General features: G+C 46.9%; 1 protein-coding gene across 1 annotated transcript in view; it reads left to right on the top strand.

Moving 5' to 3' along the window:
• Window positions 1-27189, top strand: part of LOC137616561 (E3 ubiquitin-protein ligase RNF180-like) — a 104961-nt gene that overhangs the window by 31655 nt on the left and 46117 nt on the right. The window lies entirely within an intron of this gene.

The following is a 27189-nucleotide window of genomic DNA, read 5'->3' as shown; positions in this document are numbered from 1 at the left end:
AATGGCAGTGGCAGCAAAGACAACGGTGTCGAAGGCCTTTCCTGTCAAGGACAGGAAAGACAAGAAGTCTTCCAGGGGAGGGAAAAATCCTAGAGGGAGTGGCCGAGGCCGCAAACGCTAGGATTGGCAGTCCCCCCGCATGTCCACCAGTGGGGGGATGCCTACAAAGTTGCGCGATCAGGTGGCAGCAACTCGGGGCCGATGCCTGGACGATTTCTGTAATCAGTCAAGGATATCACGTCCCGTTCACAACATCTCTACCTCCCCTGACAGCGGATCCAGTGTCGTTGAGCTCCCTTGCCATGGGATCGGCAAGGGGGGAAGGCCTTCGGGCAGAAGTCGAGACCATGTTGAAGAAGGGCGCTCTCCAGGAGGTCGTCGACGGCTCCCCCGTCTTCTTCAGTCCACTCTTTCTAGTAAGGAAGGCGTCTGGAGACTGGAGACCAGTCGTCGACCTCTCAGCCCTGAACAGGTTTGTCAAGCAGACCCCGTTCAGTATGGAGACGGCAGACACGGTCAGACTCGCAGTGAGATCCCAAGACTTCGTGTGTACACTGGATCTGAAGGACGCTTACTTCCAGATCCCAGTCCATCCGTCTTCAAAGAAGTACTTAAGATTCAGCCTAGACAACAAGATCTACCAGTTCAAGGTGCTGTGTTTCGGTCTCTCCACAGCACCCCAGGTTTTCACCAAAGTGTTCACTCTGATATCATCGTGGGCACACAGGATCGGCATCCGTCTCCTCCGTTATCTGGACGACTGGCTGATCCTAGCAGACTCGGAGTCGACCCTTCTTCGACACCGAGACAAACTTCTGGGACTTTGCCAAGATCTGGGGATCATGGTAAATCTCGAGAAGTATATCTAGGCATGATCTTAGACACCAATCTCCACAAAGCCTTCCCATCAGACGACAGGATAGCAAGGCTGAGGAGGGTCGCAAGTCCTTTCCTTAGACGAGACGAACTCCCAGCCCAGTCGTGGTTACGTCTTCTCGGTTACCTCTCATCCTTGGCCCGTCTAGTTCCCAATGGTCGCCTCAGAATGAGATCTCTGCAATGGCGACTCAAGTCTTGGTGAAATCAAGGACACGATTCCCTGGACGTCATGGTCCCTATGGGGTCCGCGGAACGGACGGATCTTCAGTGGTGGGTGACAGACGAGAACCTACGAAAGGGGGTGGATCTTCTCATCCTCCCCCTGGATTTGATGCTGTTCTCGGATGCCTCAAAGAAAGGACCTCAGGCCTTTGGTCAGAATCAGAAAAGTACCTCCATATAAACCTGCTAGAAATGAAGGCCGTATTCCTGGCCCTTCAACAGTTCCAACAATACCTGGCGGGTCACTCTGTGGTGGTGATGAGCGACAACACCACAGTAGTGGCTTACATCAACAAGCAGGGAGGCACCTTTTCGGAGCAGCTATCCCATCTTGCAGTAGAGATACTGAGATGGACCGAAGTCCACTCGATTCCACTATCGGCTCGCTTCATTCCAGGCAAAAGGAATGTGCTCGCCAACAGTCTGAGCAGAGCGTCTCAGATAGTGAGTACCGAGTGGTCTTTGGATCGCCTAGTAGCCAACAAAGTCCTGACTTTGTGGGGTTCCCCGACTGTGGATCTGTTCGCTACAGCGTTGAACTTCAAGCTCCCGCTGTACTGCTCCCCAGTCCCGAACCCCAAGGCACTCTGGCAAGATGCCTTCCAACAACGGTGGGACAACATCGACGTTTACGCCTTTCCCCCTTTCTGTCTGATGAGGAGGGTACTCAACAAGACCAGAACATTGGTCAATCTCTTGATGACCCTGATAGCTCTGGTATGGCATCACGCGGAATGGTTTCCAGACCTTCTGCAACTCCTGACGGAGGTCCCAAGAGAACTCCCTCCACGACGCGAGGTACTCAAACAACCACACGGCAACATCTTTCATAAAGCCGTAGCTTCGCTTCGGCTTCATGCCTGGAGACTATCCAGCATCTCCTCGCAGAGAGAGGATTTTCGCAAAAAGTTGCGGAAAGGATGTCTGGACACCTGCGAAGGTCATCCGCAGGGGTCTACCAGGCAAAGTGGAGAGTTTTCTGTGGTTGGTGTCGTGGAAAGGGTATCTCTCCACTCGATGCCACTATTCCAGCAATAGCGGAGTTCTTTGTGTATTTGCGAGAAGAAATGCGCCTGTCAGTCTCGGCAGTGAAAGGCTATCGCTCAGCCTTAAGTCTCGCCTTTAGGCTCAAAGGAGTGGACATTTCTTCTTCGCTGGAACTTTCCTTACTTATACGAAGTTATGAACTTACCTGCCCTCAGTCGGAAGTGAGACCTCCTCCATGGAACGTGGTTCGAGTTCTCAGGTCTCTGAAGAGACCTCCCTTCGAACCATTACGCCAGGCTTCAGATCGCCACCTGACTTGGAAGACGGTGTTCCTACTTGCGTTGGCTTCGGCCAAACGAGTTGGGGAACTGCATGGTCTCTCATATGATATCGCCCATTCAAGGGGATGGGGGGAGGTAACATTCAGATTCGTCCCTGAGATTGTAGCTAAGACTCAGAATCTGGGAGTGCCAGACCCTCGGTTTGACTCTTTCCTGATTTTGAGTCTTTTTTCCGTAACAGATGACCCAGACCATCTCCTACTGTGCCCAGTAAGGAGTCTGAGCAAGGCCGTCTCGAATACAGGCCTGGTCAGTGGGGGTAGAAGTAGGTCGATTGATATGGAGACGGAAAAAGTAGGAGTTAAGTTGTGACAAGACGGATCAGATTAAGTCCTCAGGCTAACGGAAACACCTGGCAAAGCCACCTGGTCATCCACAACCCTTCTTTCTCTCACACAAGCACTGACTATACATACACACTTGTTTCTTTTTTTTTTTTTTTTTTACTGTACAGATGATAACCCTCATGGAAAATTAAGGAATCTTACACACCAAGGGGAGACGGTCTTGATAATCTGGTTGAAATTTAGATGAAAAAAGTAACAACATTATCAAAATGATACTTTCCCGTGGTACTAGCCTAATTAAAAATAAAAAATAAAACACACACACTGTTAGTATGCTACAACTTTTATTATTTTATCATTGTTTTTACAAAGTTGTTTTTCAGCCACTTTGCTGCTTTGGGATATCATCTCTTTCTTAAAAAACTACAGTACACTCTCTGTGGTTTAGTTAAGGCGTAATAAATAAACAATATAATTTTAACAATCTAGTTTTTAAAGAAATACAAAAAAAATATCAAACACTTTTTGCAATTTAAAATACATTATTTTTTAACAGTCACCTGATCTTATTGTACATTTTCTTTACTTGAAGTATTTAACAGATTTTTTTTTATTTTTTGACTCGGTTAATATTTGCAATTTTCTCTTTTTATCCTTACTCAATAGCTTATTTTCAGAGAGGATGTTGTTGTTTTTGGAGCAATAGTTGTTTAAAAGGACATTCGTTACTGTCCGGTACACAGCACATAAAAGGCATTAGCCTGGATACCAAAACAGTAATATTTTCCGTAATAACAGCAGGAAATTGCGAAGAAATAGAGCGCGACCCCTTTACTCACAGCCTGCAGTAGCAGTGTGATAGCACTACTTCGAACACGTGGGACCTTTCTTACCCCCCCACTGACCTGGCCTTCTTTCGAGACGGCCTTGGTCTGAAGCTCTATCTTAAGAGAACAGCTGCAATTCATCCTCAAGTGCAAGCATTGTTTGTAAGCACTGGGAGGACAAAGAGGAGGGTCACCAAGAATACCATCTCAGCTTGGATTCGTAGGGTAATCAATCATTCCCTGAATCCCGACCCTCCCCCGTCACGTCGACCTAGAGCTTATGATGTCAGGGGCATAGCTACGTCCCTGGCCTTCAAAAAGAACTACTCAGTGACGCAGGTTCTACAAGCAGGGGTGTGGAAGCATCAGACGACCTTCACAGCCCACTACCTGCAAGACGTGACCCACAGGAGGCTCGACACGTTCTCTATCGGCCCTGTGGTGGCTGCACAACAGCTGGTTTAAACCTTAGGCTCCTTAATGGACAAGTAGCAGAGGGTTGAGGGCATTGTTACCCGGTTTTAGTCTGCATGAATAAAAAGGTATGTCTGGCCCTTATTCTTTTCTTCATCCTCCCCTCTCTTGGGGAAAGCAGCATCCTGGGTTCTCTGCAGAGCTGACCTCAAACCACTGCAGGTAAACCATGTTCCCTTGTGTTCCTAGTATTAAGCTAATGCTGTCACGTCCCCATGCCCTGACGAGGTGGTATTGGGAGAGTCCTAGCCTTAAGTTCCATCTAAAGAACTTCTGGTCAACCTCCTAGGACGAGTCACACTTCATTCCTCCACACACAGCTTATGTAGGCCGCAGCCCTTGCAGAGCAAGGTGCTAGCGAGGTGCAGGGACTCCTTATCGTTGAGTACCAACACACTCAGATACCGAGTCCCTGGGTAAAAAGCCAAAAGCCAGTAATGGCTGGGACTTACCACCCTACCTAAGGGTTGAGTCACCCATATTAAATAGCGTGGTTTGTATTTCAGTTACGGAACAAATGACAAATTCGTAGGTAATTTGTATTTTTCCTAACTATACAAACCTTAGCTATTTAATCAAACTTGCCCGCCAGCCCTGTCTCCCGTGAAGTCCTACCTCTAAGCAAAGTGAGCTCAGCACAGGTGTGTGTGAGGAGGGGGGGGGTATTACACGCACCAATAGTATTGCACGCGCCAATAGTCTTGCATGCGCGCGGGCGCCTAGGTTCTCCCACGCGCGTGTGTGCCGACTTCTTCCGCGCACGGGCGCCGATGGTCTCCTGCACGCGCGCCAACAGTCTTGCGTGCGCGTGAGCTCACTAACAGTCTACCGCGCGCGCGCCGACGGCCTTCGTGCGCACGCGCTCCAATAATCTTGAGTGCGCGCACGCCAACGGTCTTCTGCGCGTGGGCGCTGATGGCCCTCCGCACGCGCGTGCCAACAGTCTCCACGTAATACTCTTACGCATACGCCAATGCACCCACCCTTGCGCAACCAGTCACACGCTTCGGCGTATTCTAGGGAGAATGCACAAAACTACACAGCCTTACTGCGCGTCAGCGCTCATCCTTACTTTCCTGCGCCCTCCTGCGCAGTTACAGTCCCGGATCCAATACGCTAGCTCTTGCTAAAAAGTCAAGGCTCGCAAATCCAATGCACCAGCGCTTGCCTGCTCTCCAGGCAGATATTAAGCACGAGCATCATCCTGTGTACCATCGCTGCAGTACTCTCCTACACACTCGCGCAATAGTCAGTAAAAAGGAATAAAACATTTTGACAAGTCACCATTGCCCCTTTCCTCCCCGCAAACACATAAACATTGCCACCGGGAAAAGAGGAATAAGGCTTCACAGAAGGATTAAAGATCCCGAAGATTCCATCTTACAAGGGGAATTGAAACGGGGAATCCTTGGTCCCTGTCTTTTCTGAAGTTTCTTTTTCCTTGACAGACCACTGTCAGCAAACAGGAAAGCATCAACAGACTGATCTCTAGATCACTGTTTGCTGATGGCTAGTTCACAGTTTACTGATCGCTAGATCGCCAATTGCTAGCTCAATGCTGATCTTTGACCTCTAGTCCCTACAATGACTAACGATCTCCAATTGCTAGTGTTTCCAATCACCGATTGCTAGTCAATAACCAGTCATCAGCTTACTGATCACTAGATCACCGATGGGCAGCTCATCTTTCTTCAATCATTGAACTCAGCTCACTGGTCTCTGACCAGCCCATCTTCAGCTTGCTCATCTCTGACCAACCGGGGGGGACCATAATCAGCTTGCTGATCTCGAACTCACCATCGGCTCACAGACCACCGATTCATCGGTCATCGGCAATTTGCCAGCAGTTCGTGACTCGAACTTACTAGTCAACCGCTTCCTGTAGTTCCTAGATCAGAAGGTATACAGCATACTTCTTGCTACTGGCCGTTCACCATCACACTAAAGTGATCGGCAAACGTTCGACAACCCTCATCAACGGCTTGCCGACAGGGAACTACTTGCGAGCACTCTCCAACTGCACAGTAACCACGATACTCAACGGTTAACCATTGATTAACATTCGCCAGTTTGATTCTTTTCTAAGGAATAACATCAATCCCATCAGGGCGCATGGTAAGGCTAAGCGTTGCCTTCCAATTCTCTCTCAGAGAAGAATTCTTGCACTGGGTATCGCACCTGATCCTTTACGACACGAGTCAAGACTCCAGCGTCGACAATCTTCCATGCAAAAGGATCAGCAAGGAGCTGTCCCTTTGGGTTGATGTCCACACCATGTTGGATTTCGAACAAGGGCTAAGACCTCAGGTCTTCTTTTGCACATGGACCTAAAGGACACTTACTCCCAGGTCCAAACCATCCATCTAGGAAGGTTGGAAGATTCAGTCTAGACAAACAAGAAACACCAGTTCAGGGCACTGTGCTTCGGTCTTTCCACTACACCCATCCTGGTCTCACAGGATCAGCTTCTGTCTCCTCTCTCTCGGGACGACTGACTGACCTTAGCAGACTCAGTAGCAACCTTACATTAACACTGGAACTTCTGAAGTCTTTTTACCAAGATCCAGTGATCAGGGTAAACCTACGGAAGTCTTCCCTACTTCCCTCCCAGGAGACTGGTGTATCTGGGAATGATTCTAGACACCAATCTCCACAAAACCTTCTCGAAACGAGAACGACTTCCATTCCAAGAGACTTGAGTCTGGAAAAAGAAGAAAGGAGGGACCATAGTGCTGCACCACACAACCTCACCCCTCTGGACAGAGCCAGAAAGTACCTTCACTTAAATCTCTTAAGAGATGAAGTCCAACTTTCTGGTCCTTCAGCAGCCTTATCGGTTCCTAACAGACCACTCAGTGATGTGATGGACAACACACCACACACCACATAGAGACTCACATTGACAAGCTAGAAGGAACTTGCTCGTAGCCTCTTCTCATCTAATAGAATAAACACTAAGATGGGCCAAAGTCCGTTCGGTACCACTATCAGCCCGGTTCATTCCAGACTGGAAGAACGTGCTCGCAGACAATCTGTGCACAGCATCTCGGATAAGGTATACCGAATGGACTTTGGATCGCCATGTAGCCAACAAAGTCCCGACTCTACGAGGTCCTCCAACTAGGGGTCTGTTCGCAACGCTCCTGAATCTCAAGCTGCCGTTGCTCACCAGCCCTAGACCCCAAGGCTCTCTGGCAACAACGGTGGGTACAACAATGACGTTTACGTCTCGTCCCTGTTTTATCTGGAGAAGGGCACTCAAGAAGGCTAGAACATTGGTCAACCTCTCAAGGCCTCTCCTAGCTCCGCTATGGCATTATGCAGAACGGTCTCCAAACCTTTTGCAGCTCTTGATAGAGTCTCCAAGAGAACCCTCTCCACATCACAGACAACCCACTTCGACACCTACCCCAAGCTATAGCTTTACTATGATTGTATGCGTGAAGACTACCCAATACTTCTTTGCGAAAAGGTTGTCTAGATGTCTGAGGAATTCCTCAGCATCAGCCTACCAGGCAGTATAACGTCTTGTGTGGTTGGTGTCATGTGAAAGTGTCTCTCTCCACTCGATACCTCGATTCTAGCAATAGCGGAATCCTCGAGTATATACAAGAGGAAAAGACCCCCTATTCAGTTCCGACAGGTAAAGATGATCACTCAACCTTGATCCTTCACCTTCAAACTGAAAGAAAGGGACACCCTCTCATCGGTAGACTTTTCCTAACTCATACGGACTTACAACTTGCCTTTCCCCAGTCGGAATTGAGACCTTCCTCTTGGAACATGGTTCAAATCTCCGATCCCTAAAGGGACCTCCTTATGTTCCACTTTATCAGGCAACAAATTTTCTCCTGATTTAAGAACACAATGTTCCTACACACTCGGACAGCAAGCATACGAGTCAAGGAACTTCATGGTCTCTCTTTCGACATCGCCCATTATTGGGAAGGGCGAAAGACAATGTTCAGTTTCGTCCCTGAGTATGTCGCCAGACACAGTCTCCAGAGGGGACGGATCCTACACAAGTCTCAACTCTGTAACGGACAATCCAGATCATCCGTTACTGTACCCAGGGTAAGGTATGAGACTTTACCTAAAGAAAACGACAACAGCCTGCCCGGGTCCCTTCTCTTGTCAGCACTGGAAGAGACTAGAGAAGGATCACCGAAACATCATCTTGACATGACGACTCACAGTGTCAGGGGCATAGTTCTTAACAGATTACTCTGTGACGCAGGGTTTACAAGAAAGGATGTGAATGCTCCAGGTGACTTTCACAACGTTTTTCCTGCAAGACGTGACCCACAGGAACTCGATACGATCTCTATCGGTCCGGTGGTGGCTGCACAACAGCTGGTTGTATACCTCAAGCTCCTTATTGGACAAGTAGCAGAAGGTTGAGGGCACTGTTACCCGGTTTTAGTCTGCGTGAATGAAAAGATTTGACTGGCTCTTATTCTTTTCTTCATCCTACCCTCTCGTGGGGAAAGCAGTATCCTGGGTTCTCTGCATAAGCTGACCTCAAACCACTGCAGGTAAACCATGCTCCCTTGTGTACCTAGTATTAAGCTAATACTGTTGCGTCCCCATACCCTGGCTAGGTGGTATTGGGAAGTCTTGGTTACATCAGGTTTTTCCTACATAGACTCGGAATAACTTTACCTAGACAGTCACACTTCTGCACGTCTCAACACACAGCTTGCATAGGCCGCGGACCTTGCGTAGCAAGGTTTAGCGAGAGCAGGGATTCCTTATTTTTGAGTACTAGCATACTTAGATAAGGAGCCCCCGGGCAAAGCCAAAAGCCAGATTGGCAGGGACGTCCACCCTTCCTAATGGGTGAGTCACCCCTAATAAATAGCTTGGTTTGTATTCCATTTACGAAACAAATGACAAATTCGTAGATGATTTGTGTTTTTCCTAACTATACAAACCTTAGCTATTTATGCAAACTTGGCTGCCATCCCTATCCCCCTTGAAGTCCTACCTCCAAACAAAGTGACTAAATCACAGGTGTGTGAATTGAAGTGGTAGCAAGCAAGCTACCCCTCCCCCCCTACCCTCGCTAACTAGCGATGTGAGTAGTTAACCCTCGTTAAATTTTAATGGCTCGTCATTTCAGTTCCGCCGAAAGTATAACCCCTAATAAATAGCTAAGGTTTGTATAGTTAGGAAAAATACAAATTATCTACGAATTTATCATATTTGGTTCCATTATATTTTGAACAAGGCAAATTTTGAGTGATCTGTTTTAATTAAATTTAGTCCAAAGGAGTAGTGCACAACTTGAACTAATATTTTTAACATCATCTTCTTTCCCAGTAAGGAATTAGGGATTAGTGGCCTGATGTGCACTCTCCAATGCCCTCCATCAAAGGCATGCTCTTCCACCAAGTTTTTCTTTTCCATATCATCCTTCACCATATCTCACAATCTAATTCTCTGTCTCCCTCTTGAACTTCTTTCCTTAACAGGTTTCTCTCAAACCCTCCTCACTTCCTCCCCAACATTAATCCTCAACTCTTGCCCACACCATCTCAGTCGTGACACTCTTATTACCTCTGTAATCTTCACTACACCTGCCATTCTTCTTATTTCATGATTTTCCAGTCTTTCAAGTATTAATATTCCCATTATCCACCTCAGCATTCTCACTTCTGTTCTCTCAAGCTTTGCTTCCTCTTTTTGTCTTAACACCCACATTCCCAATCCATTCATTAAATGATAGGCAAACATTACCACTGTACTAGGTTCTGTTGTTGTGAAATGAAGGTTTTAAATATTTAACTTAGCCGGTGAATATATAATAGCTGCAACTCTGTTGCTCGACAGACACATACAGTAAAAAAAACTCGCCAGCGATCGCTATACAGGTTGCGGGTGTGCCCACTAGCGCCAACTGTCGGCCAGATACCACTCTCGATGTAAACAAAGACTCAATTTCTTCTCTGTCGACGTGTCGACAAGACGTACTTTTACTCGCTGTAGAACCTGGAGTTTTCTCAACATATTTGGTGAAGTACTTCATTTTGGTTTGAGCTTTCGCAGTGCAGGTGTTTTATCTTCATCTTAAATCTTGAACTCGTTTTTGGATAGATTTAATTTTTGATGACAAAGAGAGTATGGACTTTCTTTGACTTTTAAATGGTCGACCCTTCCCTTAGACGGAAGTGTGTTTAGGCTTTTAGCAATCATCTTATCACGTTATAAATTAATTTCAGATTTTCCTCTATATATTTTATATCTCACCGCCTTTATTAGGCCTCTTCGATTAACTTTCCATTTATATTAAACAAAAAAAAAAAAAAAATAAATAAATTTTAATGATTTGTTTATATGCGACCTTTCCTGAGAGTAGGCGGTCCTAACTTGGAAACCGAAGTTAAACAACGTTGAGCCCTTTCAATCGTAAATAGCTTTTAAAAAGCTAAGGATTTAAAACTTTTTAAATGAATATTTTTAATAAATATTTCATGAAAGATTTTCTTTGAATAGTCTTCGTATTGTTTTCAAAGATGAACTAACGTTTAGTTTATTTATGCTACACAGTTTGCTCTCTATCGTTACGATAGAGAGAGAGAGTATCACGGTTTCACTTTGCAGAAAGAGTAAATTGATTCTGACGTTTTGTTCATTCTTCTTTCAAAGCTTAAATGTTTTAAATTCTATTTTAAAGGAACTTTTTAATTGAAAAACCTTTCAGTTTTTTCCTTTGGTCAAATAACATGTTTTTTTGACGAAACGTAATTGGGCTCTTCTCTTAGGTGCGAAATCAAGAGAGAGAGAGAGAGAGAGATAGAGACGGAGGGAGAGAGAGGAGAGAAAACGTTCCGTTCAAGCGGGTAACGTTGTTCTCGAGTTACTCTCGTCCCTAGTCTCTGTACGGGGAGAAAGGATAAAACGTTTTTAGTTTTATTCTCGTCCCCAGGCAATGTACGGTGAGAGATTGAAAACGTAGTTTTGAATGAACTAGTGTTTAGTCTCTTCCCCTGCCACTGAATTTTTTATCTTAAAAGATGTTTACTGTTTTTTGCTGGTATTAATGTGCTTGCATTATACGACTGATTTCGCATTTACTACCTTTTGATGAGGGTAGAATTGCGTGCTTCAGGTAGAAATCAGTTAAAGTTTCGATTTCAGTGAAATAAGTGCAAAACAGAAAATCGTAGTGATAAAGTGATATTGCGCAAAGTGTTACAGTGTTGCGTAACCGAGGGTTCGTCTGTTCGTGCCTGTCGTTCACCTAGTCCGGGACCTCTTGCAAGCTCCCAAGCCCAGGGGAGAAGTAATGTCGTACGACTTATGGGTTCGAGAGGCCTTGATCAGCGAACAGACGTTCCCTCTATGGTATCGGGTGTATCTTACCAAGATCTCCCCTACCATAAGGCGAGAGAGACAATTTTCTCCTCGTCATCCGAAGGCTTTTCGCATAAGAAACCTGAAACAAGGTTTCGAGGCCCTTAAGCGAAAGTCAGTCCTTTCAGGACAGGTCCAGCGTCCTGGTTGTAGCCATTAGGACAGCTCTGACCCTATGCAGTCATCGGAAAACTGCTCGCCGCCTAACAAAAGCGTAACACAGACTCCGAGAGTCTTTTTGTTGGCAAGGTTTTGCGGTCACAGACGTTACCCTCGTCTCTTACCGCAACCATTTCCGTTGATCCTAAATGGGTTGTACGGCAAGACATGCAGAATAAGCTTGCCTCCCTTATGGAAGACTATTCTGCCGATTAGTCCGTTGAGCCTAGCCGTTTATCTCATCGAGATCCTGGCTTTCAGCCAACCTAACGTTCCTTTGTGCGTCCTGGTGACGTTGGCGTAGCTAAGTCACGTCAGTCAGGTTGTTTAGAACCACACTCGATGCGGTCTCGTGTGGATTTTCAGCCACATTTGGACGTTAGGCCACTTGCTGATGCTCCTGTTGACGTTCAGGACGTTCGCTAACAATCGGAGTTGACTTGTTTTGACGCTGTGCGTCAACCTCCGCATTCTAGAGTTGTTTTGACTGCTCAATCTAGGCGGTCAAAGCAGTCTCGAGTGGACGCTGTGCGTCCTCACGCACCTGTTGTTGTTGACAGTTCACAGACTGTCAAGCAGTTACATGACGTTGCGTCCTGGTCTCTCGCACCTGTTGTTGTTGACAGTTCACAGACTGTCAAGCAGTTACATGACGTTGCGTCCTGGTCCGCTACTAATGCACCAGTGCGTGTGGACTCTGCTTGTAAAGCATTGCCACCACGGTAGGTCTCTCCCTTGCTTAAGACTCAGCTATTATCGGACAAGGTTCCTTTAGATGAGGAAGTTGCTGTTCCCCCTCCTACTGATATTCCCTTGAGGACTCTGTCAGACGGAGAGGAGCCTAAAGCTGCTTAGCCCTCTATGGACTTTAAATAAATCATGCTGATTTTCAAGGATCTTTGTCCGGATCTTTTTGTAACTGCTGCTCCTCGTTCGCCTAAACGTCAGAGCTTACACTAGGCCTAGCTACTTCGAAGCCGTTGTTTTATAAGCTAGTGCTCTCTCGCTCTCCTAGAGAGCTTTACGTTTGCTAGGCGACTGGTTTATCACCAGGAGGAGTTTGGGAGATACAGCCTTTGCTTTCCCTTCTTTTAAACTGGCTTATAGAGCGAGAGTCTGATATGACACGAGAGAAGTTCTCGGCTTGGGAGTTCCTGCGTCTGCCCAGATAGACTTCTCAAATCTCGTAGACTCTCCCTGGCGCCTGGCCAGGAGACGCTCCAAGATTTTACAGGTCAACTTCACAGCTGTTTTCGAGCCTTTGAAGTTTTGCTGTACAATTATGTCATGCATAAACAAGGCTTTCAGGGATGGCTCCAATGATCTGACAGCCACGTTCTCTGCAGGGACAAGTCCCTCAGGGATGGCTCCATGGTTTGGCAGCCATGTTCACTGCAGGAGTACGTAAGAGGCAAGTGCGCTCAATGTGTTCATTGTCAAGACAAACTTCGCGATGAAGTCTACCAGGCTGTCTTGACAGCATTTATGGAAGGCGACTGGATGGTCTCTCTCGACCTTCTGGAGGCATACTTCCACATTCCTATACACCCGGATTCCCAACCGTTTCTGAGGTTTGTTTACAGGAATGTGGGGTACCAGTTTCGAGCTATCGGAGATCAGAGCCTCCCTGTACTTGGACGACTGGCTTCTCAGAGCCTCTTCCAGTCATCGCTGTCTGAAGGATCTCAATTGGACTCTAGATCTGGCCAAGGAATTGGGACTCCTAGTCAATTTGGAAAAGTCACAGCTGGTCCCATCCCAAACTATTCTGTATTTAGGGATGGAGATTCACAGTCAAGTTTTTCGGGCTTTTCCGTCGGCCCCCAGAATAGATCAAGCCCTGCTCTCCATCCAGAAGATGCTGAAGAAAGAACGCTGCTCAGTCAGGCTGTGGATGAGTCTGGTAGGGACGCTGTCATCCCTGGAGCAATTTGTCTCGCTAGGAAGGCTACACCTCCGTCCTCTTCAATTCCATCTGGCTTTTCACTGGAAAAAGGACAAGACGCTAGAGGCGGTCTCGATCCCGATTTCCGAAAAGATAAAGTCTTGTCTGACTTGGTGAAGGACAATATCAGCCTACGAGAGGGTCTTCCCCTGGCAGTTCAGATACCCAACCACGTTCTCTTCTCGGAAGCATCGGACTTGGGCTGGGGCGCGACGCTGGACGGTCGGGAATGCTCAGGTCTGTGGAACTCGAGTCAGAGGAGCATGCATATCAACAGGAAGGAGCTTTTGGCGGTTCATCTGGCCTTGATAAGCTTCGAGAATCTCCTTCGAGGCAAGGTGGTGGAGGTAAACTCGGACAACACCACGGCCTTGGCGTACATTTCCAAACAGGGAGGTACCCACTCACTGACTTTGTACGAGATCGCAAGGGACCTGCTCATCTGATCAAAAGATCGAGGCATCTCCCTAGTAACGAGGTTCATCCAGGGCGACTTGAACGTCCTAGCAGATTGTCTCAGTCGGAAAGGTCAAGTAATTCCAATCGGATGGACCCTCCACAAGGATGTGTGCAAGAGACTTTGGGCGACTTGGGGTCAACCCACCATAGATCTCTTTGCAACCTCGCTGACCAAGAGGCTTCCAATCTATTGCTCTCCAGTCCCGGACCCAGCAGCAATACATATAGATGCCTTCCTCCTAGATTGGTCACATCTAGATCTTTACGCATTCCCACCATTCAAGATTGTCAACAAGGTACTGCAGAAATTCGCCTCTCACGAAGGGACAAGGTTGACTTTAGTTGCTCCCCTCTGGCCCGCGAGAGAATGGTTCACCGAGGTACTTCGATGGCTAGTAGACGTTCCCAGAAGTCTTCCTCTAAGAGTAGACCTTCTACGTCAACCACACGTAAAGAAGGTACACCAAAGCCTCCACGCTCTTCGTCTGACTGCCTTCAGACTATCGAAAGACTCTCGAGAGCTAGAGGCTTTTCGAAGGAGGCAGCCAGTGCGATTGCTAGAGCAAGGAGAGCGTCTACCATTAGAGTCTACCAATCGAAGTGGGAAGTCTTCTGAGACTGGTGCAAGTCAGTTTCCGTATCCTCGACCAGTACCTCTGTAGCCCAAATAGCTGATTTTCTCTTATACCTGAGAAAAGTACGATCCCTTTCAGCTCCTACTATCAAGGGCTACAGAAGCATGTTGGCTACTCCTGGGTGGAATTTAGACGTGGTCCTAAGATTCCTCATGTCAGACAGGTTTGAGCCTTTGCAGTCAGCCTCTCTGAAAGATCTCACTCTTAAGACACTTTTCCTGGTATGCTTAGCCTCGGCTAAAAGAGTCAGTGAGCTTCATGCCTTCAGCAAGAACATCGGGTTTTTGTCAGAAAAAGCTACTTGTTCTCTGCAACTTGGTTTCCTAGCCAAAAATGAGCTACCTTCTCGTCCTTGGCCTAAATCTTTCGATATTCCTAGATTATCGGAGATCATAGGCAATGAACTAGAAAGAGTCTTATGTCCTGTTAGAGCTCTTAAGTTCCACTTAGCTCGTACTAAACCTTTACGAGGCCAATCTGAAGCGTTATGGTGTTCGGTTAAGAAACCATCCTTGCCTATGTCAAAGAATGCTTTGTCATGTTTTATCAGATTGTTAATACGAGAAGCTCATTCACACTTGAGTGAGGAAGACCGATCTTTGCTTAAGGTTAAGACGCACGAGGTTAGAGCTGTAGCAACTTCCGTGGCCTTTAAGCAAAATAGATCTCTGCAAAGTATCATGGACGCAACCTATTGGAGAAGCAAGTCAGTGTACGCGTCATTTTACTTGAAAGATGTCCAGTCTCTTTACGAGAACTGCTACACACTGGGACCATTCGTAGCAGCGAGTGCAGTAGTGGGTGAGGGCTCAACCACTACAATTCCCTAATTCCATATCCTTTTAATCTTTCTCTTGAAATGTTTTTTAATGTTGTTTTTATGGGTTGTCCGGAAGGCTAAGAAGCCTTTCGCATCCTGGTTGATTTGGCGGGTGGTCAAAGTCATTTCTTGAGAGCGCCCAGATTAGGGGTTTGATGAGGTCCTGTTGTATGGGTTGCAGCCCTTGATACTTCAGCTCCTGGGGGTCTGTCAGCATCCTAAGAGGATCGCTGGGCTCCGTAAGGAAGACGTACTTACAAGGCAGAGTAATTGTCTAAGTCGACTTCCTTACCAGGTACCTATTTATTTTGGTTTTGTTATATTGATAACTGCCAAAATGAAATAAAAAACTCTTAGCTTATACGATGTAAACATATTTAACTCTGGTCTCTACCCACCTCCTTGGGTGTGAATCAGCTACAGTGAACCCTCGTTTATCGCGGTAGATAGGTTCCAGTCGCGGCCGCGATAGGTGAAAATCCGCGAAGTAGTGACACCACATTTACCTATTTATTCAACATGTATATTCAGACTTTTAAAACCTTCCCTTGTACGTAGTTCTGTTAACAAACTACCCTTTAATGTACAGAACACTTAATGCATGTACTACAGTACCCTAAACTAAAACAGGCACAAAGATTAAAGGTGATTTTATATCATGCATTTCCTAAACACGCTAAAAAGCACGATAAAAAATGGCAACCAATGTTTTGTTTACATTTATCTCTGATCATAATGAAGAAACAAACTGGAGGTAGAGCTTTGCTTATTACCCAGACATATTTCCCATACTTTTCCCTTAGAACTACATCACATCTTCCTACTTTAGATATATATATATATATATATATATATATATATATATATATATATATATAAATATATAAATATATAATATATATATATATATATATATATATATATATATATATATATATGTGTGTGTGTGTGTGTATATATATATATATATATATATTTATATGTATACACATATACATACCTACATATATACATAAATACATGCATACATACATACATATATATATATATATATATATATATATATATATATATATATTACTGTATATATACTGTATGGGTTATGGAAAAAATCCGCGAAGTGGTGAATCCGCGATGGTCGAACCGCGAAGTAGCGAGGGTTCACTGTATTATATATTCACCGGCTAAGTTAAATATTTAAAAATGATATTTTAATTATAAAATAAATTTTTGAATATACTTACCCGGTGAATATATAAATTAAACGACCCTCCCTTCCTCCCCAATAGAGACGCAGTGGGATGAGAAGAAATTGAGTATTTGTTTACATCGAGAGTGGTATCTGGCCGACAGTTGGCGCTGGTGGGCACACCCGCAACCTGTATAGCGATCGCTGGCGAGTTTTTTTTACTGTATGTGTCTGTCGAGCAACAGAGTTGCAGCTATTATATATTCACCGGGTAAGTATATTCAAAAATTTATTTTATAATTAAAATATCATATTTATGAAATACCTCTAAATTTTAGTTTACATATTACATTATTTTGATGCATCTATGTCTAGTTCAGTGTTAACAGTATATCAATGAAGTGTAGGCAGCTCCATATGTATCAAAAGAAAAACTTGTACTTACCCTCTCCCCTTTTACTGAAAAAAATTAATTAAAAGTCACTCAACTTCTGCATGGAACTTCATTATTACTATGAATCTCCCCTGATGTTCATGTTGCTTCTTCTCTAGAAGCTCGACTTAATCAACATGTACTGGTAAAATTTATAAAATTGAAGTTAATTTTACCATTTACTTTCTTTTCAATTAACCAATGCCCACATTAAAGAAATAAAATATTCTATCGATAAGTGTAAAGAATCCCAGAACTGATATGCCAGATTGTCTTTGTCCCTTCAGTTTCTCTATCGTCGTGGATCAGACATTCTCCAGATTATTTACCTATTACTTCGTTAAGTGTTCAAGGGAATTGTTTCTGTGAGATTATGATCCTCATTCTCTCCTAGGGTTCCTTCCAGATGAAGTTCTCCCCTTGGATTCTCTAAGGAAACCCAGGACTTTTCGAAGGTTGCTGAGCTCCCTTCATGGGTTAGTGCTTTCTTAACTACCCTGCAGAAGTCTCAAGGGCAATGCTGTGAATGAAATAACTGGTGTGAATAGTGCTCTTGCCTTACATTCTCTCTCAAAGGAAGTATCTTTCAATGGTTGGCGATCAAGTTCAAAGTTCAAAGCACCAAATGGAATTGGTTTTTAGCAGGGGGAAAATCCACGGAAAACTAGGCTAGTTGATTATAATGGGGATGTTGACAATAATGACATACCTCCACCTTTAGATAATTCACATAACCAGCCAATTTTAATAGTGATGAGGTTCAAAATCTCTAGACATTGTTAGCTTCCTTTTTAAAATAAAAATTCCAGCAAATATTTTCTTAAAAGCAGTAATTCTGATCATACCAAACCTAACCTAACATCGTAAGTTAAGTCTAGTATTAATATAACAAATTTGGAAATAATTTGTATTTTTCCTAACATACAAACCTGGAGCTATTTATAGGGTATTACTTTCGGCGACGCTGAAAACCAGCCAAGACAATTTTTGTGAGGGATAATTACCCCATCCGCTAGTTAGCGGGATGGGGTTGGGGTAGACTGGCTACCCCGCTCACTCACACCTGTTGGTTGAGTAACCACTTTTGCTTTCTGGCAGGACTTCTAGGGGGACAGTGTGGCGGGCCAATTTGTATAACTAGCTCCAGGTTTGTGTGTTAGGAAAAATACAAATTATTTCCAAATTTGTTATCTGTTCCGACACAGATACAAACCTTTGCTATCTATAGGGTGACTTACTCTTAGGAGGGAGGAAGTTCTACCAACTGGCTTTGGTCATGACCCGGGGTTCCCTCTAATTGATCTTTGATCTAACTAGTAGGAACCCTACCCTCGCTAAAATCAAAGTAGTTACAAGGTAACTCAATGATAGCGGCCTGCAGAAGTTTTTGTGAGAGAGACTCGTGGCTTGTCTTTACGTAGGAACTCGAGGATAAGCATGAATTCTAAGACATATCCAATACCCTCCCTCACGAGTTATTGTTGACGTAACAAAGTATTTATTCATACTCAGAATGCACAAGGGAAATGAATCTTACCAGCACAGGGGTGAGGTCAGCTATGCTTCGGTCTTGCGGAGCTGTTTCCCCAGGGAGGGAGAAGGAGAAAGAAAGAAGGGAGCCAGACATTCTTTTTATTCACGCCAGACTAACCTGGGTAACCTCAGCCCTCAACCCTCTGCTACTTGTCCATCAAGGTGCCTGAGGCATTAGATCACTTGTTGTGCGGTCACCACAGGATCAATGGAGAAGGTTTCCATGCTCCTGTGGGTTATTTCTTTCAGGTAGTGGGCTGTGAAGGTCGTGTGACGCTTCCACATGCCCGCTTGCAATACCCGTGCCACAGAAAAATTCTTCTTGAACGCCAGAGACGTTGCAAAGCCTCTGACGTCATGAGCTCTGGGTCGGTTGGACAGAGGAGGATCTGGGTATAGAGTGTATTTGATTACTTTCCTTATCCAGGAGGAAATAATATTCCTCTTGACCTTCCCCGTGCTGACAAAAAGTGCTTGTACACGGTGGCAAGCTTTTGCTGTTCTTCTTAAGTAACACCTCAGACTCCTTACTGGACATAGTAACAGTTGGTCTGGATCTTCGGTTACAGAATGAAGACTCTCTATCCGAAATGGGCTGAACCTGGAGTCCGGCACACCCGGATTTTGAGTCTTAGCCACAAACTCAAGGACGTAGTTGAGGATCACATCAGCAGATAGACCATGAAGTTCGCTGACTCTCTTGGCCGAAGCCAGAGCGAGCAGGAGCACCGTCTTCCACGTGAGGTGGCGATCGGAGGCCTGGTGTAGTGGTTCATAGGGGAAGCCCTTCAGAGACCTGAGGACCCGAACCACGTTCCAAGGGGGAGGTCTTAGCTCTGCCTGGGGACAAGTAAGCTCGTAACTACGTATGAGCAAAGAAAGTTCCAACGAGGAGGAAATATCAACTCCTTTCAGTCTAAAGGCGAGACTCGAGGCTGAGCGGTAGTCTTTGACTGCCGAGACCGAGAGAAGCATTTCTTCCCGAAGGTATACAAGAAACTCCGCTATAGTTGGAACAGAGGCATCGAGGGGGGAGATACCCTTCCAGGACATCAACCACAGGAAACTGACCACTTCACCTGGTAGACTGTCTCTGTGGATCTCCTGAGGTGTCCAGCCATTCTTTTCGCAACCGGTTGCAAAAAGCCTCTCTGTGTGAGGAGGTGCTGGATAGTCTCCAGGCATGAAGTCGAAGCGAAGCTATGGCTTTTTGGAAGATGTTGGCATGTGGTTGTTTGAGGAGGTTGTGCTGTGGAGGGAGCTCCCTCGGGATCTCCGTGAGGAGATGCAGAAGATCCGGGAACCATTCTGCGTGATGCCATAGCGGAGCTATTATTATTGTTATTATTACTTACTAAGCTACAACTTTAGTTGGAAAAGCAGGATGCTATAAGCCCAAGGGCTCCAACAGGGAAAATAGCTCAGTGAGGAAAGGAAAATAGGAAAATAAGATATTTTAAGAGTAACAACAATAAATATCTCCTATATAAACTATAAAAACTTTAACAAAACAAGAGGAAGAGAAATAAGATAGATGAGTGTGCTCGAGTGTACCCTCAAGCAAGAGAACTCTAACCCAAGACAGTGGAAGGCCATGGTACAGAGCAGTGATTCTTAAACTGGGGGGCGCGCCCCCCTAGGAGGGTGCCAGGAGCTTCCAAGGGGGGTGCAAGTAGTTAAAATAGTGACAATAAAAATAAAAATTAGTAATTATGATGTGTTTGTATTACAATACTACATAAATATGGATAAATTAATCACTAAGGAGAATGTGTAATATTCTTTTATGTGGTCATGATCCATGAATGATTGTATTAAGAATAAAAATTATGTTCATTTTTGCAGTAATTAGTATTTTTTCTAGTATTTTCTATCAATGTAATGACTGCAATCTGTATAATGCTAAAACAGTTTGAAAAAAAGATTATGATAAAATTTTGTTTTATAATATATTTATTTTACCCTTTTTCTATGAACAATGTTTATTTTATTGAAATATAGTGCAGTGAATTCCTTTAAAAAATCAACAGCAATGAAATAAAAATTTATCATTCATCCATATACTCACATAACCAGTGAAGTATATTAGCATACAAAAAGCAACATATTGTTTATAAAAACAATACATACATACATACGGTACTTTCTAGTTTGGCAAAAATTTCAAGGGTGGGGAGGGTGGGGCCATGGGATCTATGCTTAATGCAGAAGGGGGGCGCAAGGCAAAAAAGTTTAAGAACCACTGGTACAGAGGCTATGGCACTACCCAAGACTAGAGAACAGTGGTTTGATTATGGAGTGTCCTTCTCCTAGAAGAGCTGCTTACCATAGCTAAAGAGTCTCTTCTACCCTTACAAAGAGGAAAGTGGCCAGTGAACAATTACAGTGCAGTAACCCCTTGGGTGATGAAGAATTGTTTGGTAATCTGTGTTGTCAGGTGTATGAGGACAAAGGAGAATATGTAAAGAATAGGCCAGACTATTCAGTGTGTATGTAGGCAAAGGGAAAATGAACCGTAACCAGAGAGAAGGATCCAATGTAGTACTGTCTGGCCAGTCAAAAGACCCCATAACTCTCTAGCGGTAGTATCTCAATGGGTGGCTGGTTCCCTGGCCAACCTACTACCTATGAGGGTCATTTGCAAGTTGTTGCTTGCTCATACCTGGTTGAGGACTTTTCTCATCAGACAGAATGGGGGAAACGCGTAAGCGTCCAGGTTTATCCACCGTTGTTGGAAAGCATCTTGCCAAAGAGCTTGGGGATCCGGGACTGGGGAGCAGTACAACGGGAGCCTGAAATTCAGGGCCGTTGCGAACAGATCCACAGTTGGGGAACCCCACAAAGTCAGGACTTTGTTGGCTATCAGAGGATTCAAAGACCACTCGGTGCCAACTATCTGAGTCGCTCTGCTCAGCTTGTCTGCTGGCACATTCCGCTTGCCCAGAATGAAGCGAGCTGATAGAGTCACCGAGATGTCCTCTGCCCATCTGAGTATCTCTACTGCAAGATGGCACAGCTGCTGCGAAAAGGTACTGCTCTGTTTGCTTAGATAAGCTACTACCGTGGTGTTGTCCCTCATCAACACCATGGAGTGCCCCGCCAGGACCTGGTGGAACTTTTTGAGGGCCAGAAAGGCTGCCCTCATCTCCAAGAGATTTATGTGCTGGTACCTTTCTGATTTGGACCATTGGCCGGAGATGTAATGGTGCAGCACGTGAGCCCCCCACCTTCTTTTGATGCATCCGAAAAAAGCATTAATTCCGGAGGAGAGACGAGAAGATCGACCCCTTTGCAGAGGTTTGGCTCTGCCATTCACCACTCGAGGTCCGACTGTTCCTCTAGCCCTATGCGGACTAGGTGATCCCAGGAATCGGAGTGTTGGTTCTACTGGGATTTTAGTCGCCACTGGAGGAATCTCATCCTGAGGCAACTGTTGGTGACCAGTCGGGTCAGGGAAGAGAGTTGACCGAGAAGACGAAGCCAATACTGCGCCAGGAGCTCTTCCCGACTGAGGAAGACCTGTGCTATCTCCCTCAGTCTCTGGATCCTTTCGTCTGATGGAAACGCTTTGTGCCTTAGGGTGTCTAATCGTATGCCTAGGTATAACAGTTCTTGAGAGGGGAGCAGTTGAGACTTCTCGAGGTTTACCACGATCCCCAGATCCTGGCAAAACCTTAGAAGCTCGTCTCGGTGGCAGAGAAGGGCCGCCTCCGAGTTTGCCAGAATCAGCCAGTCGTCCAAGTATCTTAGGAGACGGATGCTGACTCTGTGTGCCCAAGATGATACTAGGGCGAATATTCTTGTGAATACCCGGGGTGCTGTGGAAAGACCGAAACACAGTACCCTGAACTGGTAATGCTTCCGATTGGACATTAATCTCAGATACTTCCTGGAAGACGGTTGAATTGGGATCTGGAAGTATGCGTCCTTTAGATCTTGTCTGACTGTGTCAGCCGTCTCCATCCTGAAAGGTGTCTGTTCGACAAACCTGTTCAGGGCCGAGAGGTCGATGACTGGTCTCCAGTCTCCAGACGCCTTTTTCACAAGAAAGACTCGACTGTAGAAGCCTGGGGACCCATCGAGGACCTCCTGGAGAGCGTCCTTCTCCAACATGGACTGGACTTCTGCCCTGAGGGCAAACTCCTGTGCGGATCCCTTCGCACAGGAGTTTGATGGAATCAGCACTCGAGTCAGCGGAGGGAGAAAGAGAGTGAATGGGATTCGATACCCTGAACGAATCACCTCGACCGTCCAGGGTTTGGCCCCGTAGCTTTACAGGCAACCCCCCATAGGTGGGAAAATGGGAGGATTGCCTGTCTTATTGGGACCAGCCTCGGCCGGATCCCTTCTTACCCTTTCCTCCATGAAAGGACTTCTTTGCTGCGAAAGGCCTGCTTTGCACCCTTTTTACCCTGCTGTTTTGGGTCTCTAGCCCTTTTCGGTTGCGGGTTTTGCTGTGCTTTACGCTGTGGCTTAGAGGGGTAAGGTCTAGCTGTTAAGACCTTTTGTATGAGGTAGTCCTGATTGGACTTCCTCCACCTCTCTGCCACCCACTTGACATCCTTGGGATGGAACAAAGAATTGCCCTCGAAAGGGGCATTTCTCAGTCTCGCTACTTCGGCCTGAGAGAGATGTCTATGGAACTTGCCTATGACGGCGTCTCTCCTCTTCAGGATAGTGTGGGCCCAAACGTTCACTACCTGATGGGAGAGGAACTCGATGGCCCGAGTGCCAGACAATAGGAAAGTCTCCAAAGACTTCCTGGAGGACTCCCGAGACAGGTCCTTAGACTGCATCAGTTGTCCTAAGGATCCTAACCAGAAATCCAGCCACGAAGTATCCTGCATGGCGTACTTTGCCACCTTCTAGTTCAGGATTTCAGAGGCCGAAAAGGAGACTCGAAGTCCCGTCAGTTTCTCGAAGGGTGTGGCCTTCGAGAGTGCCTCTATAGAGTGGTCGAGAGGCAGCGTTGGAAGAGATTCCCCAAGGATCTTGTAGTACCTCCTCTGAAACACATACGGAGGGGGTAGGAGCTTGGAGGACGAGCTGGAGCGTTGAGAGGAGGTGGACCCAGTTGCCTGGGACACTGCCTTCTGTTTGGCACTCTTTGACCCCTTTGACCAGGGCAAAGCTGCACTGGTCCTTCGAGGTTTCTGAGTGCCGTAGAACTGATCAAGGACCGTTTCTTGTCCATCTAGAGGGGCTGCCGATGGATCTGGAAGTCCATTAATGTAACAGATGTAAGCTAGGACCTGCCAGAAGGCGTGTTCCGACTCCTTCCGCTCATCCTCCGTAAGCTTAGGGCTAGCGGCTGCTGGCAGAGCGTTGTCCTCGAGATTGCTCTTCCCTTCCATGTCCAAGCTCTCATCCATAGGAGCCCGGAGTGGGTCGAAGTCGTCAACTGGATAGACTGGGGATAGGGAGACTGCCGAGGAGGTGCTCGCTTCCGGCTGCGTGGGAGGCAGTGAGGAAGTAAGCCTAGCGGAGAATTTGGTGATGGTGGACAAATCCTTCGGTTCCCTCCCACGAGGCTGGAGGTCCTTTGTTCCCAAGGGCCTAGAGGACTCCGTCGGCTTACAGGTGGAATGTAAGTCCGTTGCCGTACGGGGTGAGTCCCGTCCAGTCGCAGGTCGTGCCTCCTTAGACACTATCTCGACTGGTAAGGGACGGAAGGAATCTCCATAGAAAGTAACACTATTCTTCTTTGGGGGGGGACCAAGGACGAATCCTTTTCCTTTTCCCCTTTGGTCTGGCCTGTGGCGTCTTGAACTGCAGGGGGCTACCCTGAGGATCATGCCTTATCTCCTCCAGAGGTCTTTTGCGAGGGGATGACCGTCTCCCCTTACCAGAAGGACCGACCTTTGCGGAATCTTCCGAACTCCTCCTAGGATCGGAGGGAGGAGAGGACCCTGGGAAGAGAGGAGGCGATAAAGGGATCCTAGGTGTGTCGCCTAAGGACTGGGAGCGGGGAACAACTCCTTTCATGGTTTGGCGCATTACATTGAATAAGGCGCAAAGCCACGGGCAGTCACAGGCTCCCGAGGAACTAAGGGGGAGGTCCTTAGGAAGTCACTGCTCCCTGGGTTTAGGAACCTGGACAGGTTTCCTAACCCTCTTGTCTGAGGGAGGCTTCCTTACAGGCAAGATCAGCACAGGCCTACCCTTAGGGATAGGATCTGGGCTCGGTCGCGCAGGTGACTGTTGTCTCTGTTGAGGCCTAAGGGGCTTGAGAGACTGATTGTGAGCGCCAAGATGGTAGTGCGCTCGTGCGCCGAACTGTTGGTAGGCGGAAGGGAGCTCGTGCATGCGCCCTTCCCGATTGTGCGCACCTTTCTTTGCGCTCGTTGTGCGCATAAGGTTGTTCGCACGCATGGCGCGCAGTATGTTGTTCGCGCGCATGGCGCGCAGTATGTTGTTCGCGCGCATGGCGAGCAGTATATTGTTCACGCGCATGGCGCGCAGTGTGTTATTTGCTCGCATGGCGCGCAGTGTGTTGTTTGCGCGCATGGCGCGCAGTATGTTGTTCGCGTGCATAGCCCGCAGTATGTTGTTCGCACCCATGGCGCGCAGTAGGTTGTTCGCGCACATGGCGCACAGTAGGTTGTTCGTGTGCATGGCGCGCAACAGGTTGTTCGAGTGCATGGCGAGCAGCAGGATGTTTCTGCAAATGGCGCGCCATAGGATGAACCTGCGTGCCATGTTCGCCATTTTTTTTGCGTGCGACAAGTTGGTCGTGCGCGCCAAGTCGGTCGTGCACGCTGATCCGGTCGTGCACGCGAGGACTCTCAGGTTGGTGAGAGAACTCACTGCTATGCTCACCCGAAGGTTCACGATAGCTTGTGTTGTGTGAGCGTGAATGATCAACACAATGAGAGCTTGAAAACTCTCTGTCATAAAAAGAATGACTATGGTGACGAGAACCCGAAAGTTCGGCTTGAACTGTGTTGGGCGAACCCGAAAGTTCGGCGTGAACTGTGTTGGGCGAACCCGAAAGTTCGGCGTGAACTCTGTTGGCCGAACCCGAAAGTTCGGCGTGAACTGTGTTGGGCGAACCCGAAAGTTCGGCGTGAACTGTGTTGGGCGAACCCGAAGGATCATTGCAACGAGAAACCGCAGTTTCTCTGTCACGAAACACCGAAGTGTTAGCGTGACTAAAGTTACAAGAGCCCAAGGGTTCAGCGTAACTCAGGTTACGAGACCCCGACGGGTCACTGTAACGAGGAACCGAGGTTCCTCGGCACAAGACCCCGAAGGATCACTGTGGCTGACGGTACAAGAACCCGGAGGTTCAACGTTACCATCGTAACGAGAGCCCGTAGGTTCAGCCCGACGGAGACCCGAAGGACTTCTGCTGTCATGAGAACCCGCAGGATCAACATGACGAGAGCCCGAAGGCTCACGATCACGCCAGCCCAAAGGGTGATCGTCAAGAGACCCTGAAGGTGAATGTCCGGGGTGGAGAGGGGTTACCCACCCCTCCACTCTACGAACCTCCAGAGAGGAACGTTCAACAGACTCTGCCCGAGGGGGAGACTGATTAAGGTCTACAGATAATTCCTCCGCAGGGGAGGAGAGTTCACCGAAGGAGAACTATGCTTATAACAAGGTTCTCTTTCCCCCCTTGGAGGAAAACCTAAAGCGTAAGGAGATTGCCGATGTACAGAGGCAATCTTCTCTCGTTGGAAGCTTGCCTTGGAGAGAGCCCTGCGACCGCCCCTGGCGAGTTAGCTAACTCCTCGGCGTCGGAACCAGACTTTCGGCCTGACCGACGGGCAACAGCGCCTGCGCCCAGAAGAGGAGGATCAACCTCCGCAGAGGAAGGAGATGACCGCCTTCTCTCTGCTCCCCTTCGGAGGGGTTCGAGGAGAACTTCCTTCGTATTGGGACCATCGATGCCCAGCGATGGCCACAAGACACAAGGTCTGGAAAGGAACAGGCGCTCCCTGGGGAAAGGGAAGTAGACAACTCACTAGGGGAGCTGTCACCCTTGCCTATCCCACAGGGTTGACCTGGAGTTACAAGCCCTGAGCTACTGCCCGACCGTGCCCTGGAAGGGCCTGGTCGAGGATTAGCTTCGGGCAGAGATTTGGGCGTAGAGGAAGCAGAAGCCCGCGATTTCTTCGATTTTGAGGAAGACCCCGAAAGCGAAGATTCGCGTTTAGACTTCTTCTTCTTACGCGCAAACCTCTCCCACTGGGAGGCAGGCCACTGCCTACACTCGCAACAGGTATTATCCCGTGAACACTTGAGTTCCCTGGCAAGCCGGACATAAAAGGTGTGGATCCGTCTCCACGGACGACATGAAGGTACCGCAGCGGCAGCCTTCAATACCTGGACATGTCTGTATAGCGGGACAATAACCAAACACCGATACTGTACACACTAAAGATAAAGGAATAGTAATAAAGTCAAGGCAGTTTGTTTAACGGGAGAGAGACGGCACGTCCGCACTCTACCGAGCCAAAAGCAAAAGTGGTTACTCAACCGACAGGTGTGAGTGAGCAGGGTAGCCAGTCTACCCCAACCCCCTCCCGCTAACTAGTGGATGGGGTAATTTTCCCTCACTAAAATTGTCTTGGCTGGTTTTCAGCATTGCCGAAAGTAATACCCTATAAATAGTGAAAGTTTGTATCTGTGTCGGAA

Source organism: Palaemon carinicauda, chromosome 22 (assembly GCF_036898095.1).
Source record: "Palaemon carinicauda isolate YSFRI2023 chromosome 22, ASM3689809v2, whole genome shotgun sequence".
NCBI classification, from domain to species: Eukaryota; Metazoa; Arthropoda; class Malacostraca; order Decapoda; family Palaemonidae; genus Palaemon; species Palaemon carinicauda.
This window is presented reverse-complemented; position numbering and strand designations above follow the sequence as displayed.